The sequence below is a fragment of the Myotis nattereri genome (genome assembly GCF_964212035.1).
Source record: "Myotis nattereri genome assembly, chromosome: 21".
In the NCBI taxonomy this organism is placed as follows: domain Eukaryota; kingdom Metazoa; phylum Chordata; class Mammalia; order Chiroptera; family Vespertilionidae; genus Myotis; species Myotis nattereri.
The window spans coordinates 9,137,979-9,141,688 of NC_138097.1; the positions used below are offsets into that span (position 1 = coordinate 9,137,979).

At 57.2% G+C, this 3,710-nt stretch overlaps 1 pseudogene across 1 annotated transcript; it reads right to left on the reverse strand.

Moving 5' to 3' along the window:
- Positions 1-965: 965 nt before the first annotated feature.
- Positions 966-3,343, reverse strand: LOC308535926 (high affinity cAMP-specific and IBMX-insensitive 3',5'-cyclic phosphodiesterase 8A-like; annotated as a pseudogene). The gene is made up of 2 exons: positions 3,143-3,343; positions 966-3,073 (listed from the first exon to the last, which is right to left on the reverse strand). The product of its transcript is annotated as a high affinity cAMP-specific and IBMX-insensitive 3',5'-cyclic phosphodiesterase 8A-like (transcript).
- Positions 3,344-3,710: the final 367 nt, after the last annotated feature.

A 3,710-nucleotide genomic window follows, 5' to 3' on the forward strand; every position in this document is an offset into this window, starting at 1 on the left:
ATGTTTCTCTCTCTTCCTCTCTCTCTACCATTCTCTATAAAAGATCAATGGAAAAATATCCTCGGATGAGGATTAACAACAACAAAAAAGATGAAGAAGATTCATGACTCGGCTAAATAAGCCAAAAGGGGGTTGGTTCACATCTAGAGCCGGATGGCCCCCGGGGGCTGAGACCACTCTTTCATCCTCACAGGCTTCCTCTGCTCCCCATGAGACGCTCTGTGCCCTCCTCAGCCCCACCTCTGCTCCTTCCACATGCGCATCCAGGGCTCAGAGACTGTCTGGCTGATGGCTCCCAAGTCCCCCTTCTAAGCTCTCTACCTGCCACATGCAGCTGCCTACGGGACAGCTCCTCGTTCGTCCCTCAGACTCCTGCATCTCAACGTGTCCAACACTCGCACTCCTCACTCTCCTCTGACTTGCTGCTGTTCCTCTCCTTTGGGGCTCCACATGTCCTTAAGAAGCGTCATCATCTGGTCGGCGTCTCCAGTTGGAAGCCTCAGTGCCACACGGGACTTCACCACTTTCTAACTCAACCTCAGCTTTTTAAAAAAATATATATTTTTATTGACTTCAGAGAGGAAGGGAAAGAGAGAAATAGAAACATCAATGATGATAGAGACTCATTGATCGGCTGCCTCCTGCATGCCCCACACTGGAGATCCAGCCTGCCACCTGGGCATGTGCCCTGACTGGGAATTGAACCTGAGACCCTTCAGTCCGCAGACTGGCACGCTACCCATTGAGCACACCGGCCAGGGCCCATCCTCAGTCTTTTTTTTTTTTTTTTTTGGTACTACATTTATTGAAAGTGTGAAGATAAAAACAGATTGGTCTTTAAAAGTCAATTTAGTAAATATTCTGTTTGCTATGTTTCTGTGACAATATTTGGAAAAAGTGTTCAGTCCTAATTTCCTTTAATTTGTAGAATCACTGGCAAAGTCCATCAGGCGAGTAGAGCAGTTTCAGAGGTCCAGTTTCAGACAGGAGCCTTCTCTATTTTGGTTCAGGAGGTGGTCGGACGCCCCGCAGCGTCATTTCGTCGAGTCCTTTCCAGTATTTAAAGTTGTTGTCCAGGTGCTGCAGTGACTCCTGTAGGTCTACAAAGTCGTCCCAAGGAGGGAACATGTCTGTGACGAAGGAGTCGAAGGAGATCTGGGACGTGGGGAAGCTGCAGGTGTTTCGGTCAAAAGCTGGCATCGCCACAGGTAAGTCCAGCTTCTTTTCTTCTTCGGTCTGAGAAAAATACTCCTCCGAGATGCGAGCAGCCCACTTGATGCACTGCTCCAGGGGCTGGCAGGGGCTGGACACGTCCGCGCACTTGATCATCATCCGCTTGATCAGAGTCCGGCTCTCTGGAGACCGGAGCATCGTGTCTACGTCAGGAGGGTTTGGCTCACTCCCCTCGCTTTCCTCCAGCTCCGCCAAGGGCTTGACGACGCTGTTGACAAACTTATTGATGTGCTCCAAGTGCCTGGTCATCTCCGTGGCCAAGACCATGTCGATGATGGCCCGGCGCAGCGTCCGGTAGTCATTCCTCCCCACGTTCTTGAAGATGCTGCTCTTGTCCTCCCTGGCGGCAGGCCAGGGCCGCGTGGTGGCTCTCCAACACGGCACAGTCACACAGCACCGCCAGCGGGCTGCCCGCGTTGCACGGGAAGAGGTGGGTCCGCCCCGGGGGTCCAGGTCGTGGATGGCGGCTGCGATGAGGGCGGCGGCCTGTCCACTGAGTCCAACTCTAACCCAACGCTTGCTTGATCCTGTCCTGGCAGAGGAAGTGGGCGGTGGCCTGCAGCGCGTCGGCGGCGGGGGTGGGGTTGGGGTCGGGGTTGGAGGAGAGGTAGTTGGCTTCCATAGTCTGCAGCCACAGCCACAGCGTCGTCTCCGCGCACTTCAAGAATTCACAGACCCCAAGGCCAGCGAAGATTTTGAGACCAAGGAAAGTCAAAGGCCTTTTCTGAGTGGCAGTCTCCAGTTCAAAGACATTAAAGTCCCGTCGCCATCGTTTTCCATGGCCTCGGCTATGCGCGGTGGGATATCGTGAAGGGACTCGGAGGTGAGTTAGCTGCCCGAAATTTGATGCAGCTTTTTGTTGAGAGCTATACTCATTCCCAGATGGTCTTCGAAAACCGTCAGACATCAGGCCCCCAATGAGGTCCTTGGTGTGAGGATCCTCTCCCTTCGCCCCGAACTGTGGTGAATACAGCTCCGAGGTTCTCAGAATTTCCAGGACGCGGTCCAAGGCTTCCGTCACAGGCATGGAGCTGTTCTCCTGGGCAGCACTGATAATATTGATCACCTTGGTGATGGGCGCCTCGATGGTCATGGAGTGGATCCGGGCCATGGAGGAGTGTCGCCCCTGGCTGGCCACTGTGGGCGGGCCAGGGTGAACAGATTCCGTGATCTTCTCAGCCTTACTGTTGCCGTTGTTCACTCGGATGATGGACACATAGTGTCTAATTTTTCCTCCCTGTCCAATGACAGGTATTACTTCACATTTTGTGGTACATTATCTCCGTTTTTGGCGTGGTAAACGCCTTGTCACTCCTGTATGTAGTTGTCCTCACTCGTGATTTTAATGGCGTCTTGGCTGTTCTCCAGTGCAGTGAATACTGAATTACAAGCCCCGAGTTTCAGCTGTGACCGCCCCTCTCCAAACTCCAGCTGCAGCAGCTCTGCATAACAGGCCGGGAGGCTGGGGTTCTCCACGTACCTTCTCCTAAAGCCGGCACGAATGAGGGCCATCACAGACTCCTCTCCATCCCGCCTGCGTACTACACCAGCAATAACTGTGTTTTCTGAAACTTTTGTTGCTCCAATAGACCTGCACAGCGTCAGGGCGTCCAGCTGCTGGGGGTTTCTGTGGTCGATGATGATGTCCTGATTTGCAGCCAGGAAACAGGTCAGGACAGCCTGGATCTCCAGGGCCACCGTGCACTTGAACCCTGCTTTTTCACACGCCTTACGGAATCCTTTACACTGGCTGTCTTCTCTGACAAACGCCAACAGTACCTGTTGATCCGCATGGGTGCAGAAACCTCATGGGGCCAAACTGCACGTGAGATGTTGGACTCTACTGATAATGAGAACAAGGTGAGTTCTCACGTGATGCACGGGGAGGGGTGGGGAAAATCACCTCCACCTTCGAGTCGCGATGCTGGGGGGCGGTCCGCGGGGAGGGCGCCGCTGGTGGTGGCCAAGGCTTCGGCTCCGGACGGAGCAGGGCGCCCGGCCAGCCTGGCGGGGGCAGCAGCGCCGCGGGGTCCTTCGCCTCCTCGGCCTCCCGGGCGCCCGGGTACACGGTCTGGGTCTTGGTACTGCAGGTGCTCGGGGCGCACCCCATGCTGGCGGCGGCCGCTCTCCGGTCAGCAAACGGTCAGCAAACGGCCCGCCCGACACCTCGCGGCTCCGACCCCCGAAAGAAGCGCCCCGGCGGCCTCGCCGCGCCCGCCCTGAGGCCCGGGGCTGAGGGGAGCCCGTCGGGCGGCCGCCCGCTGAGAGGCAGGGAGCGCGGACCCAGGCGGCCCGGCCCGCGCCGTCGAGAACCGCAGACACGGCGCGCCCCCGGGACCGGCGGGCTCCGGCTCGGGCTCCGCGGGTTTGGAGGCGGCGCCACGCCCCGCGCCGAGCGGCAGCCTCCGGGCCGGCGTCTGGGCGCAGCACCCGGGGCGCCCCATCCTCAGTCTTGATGAGTCTGCCCCAGACATGGC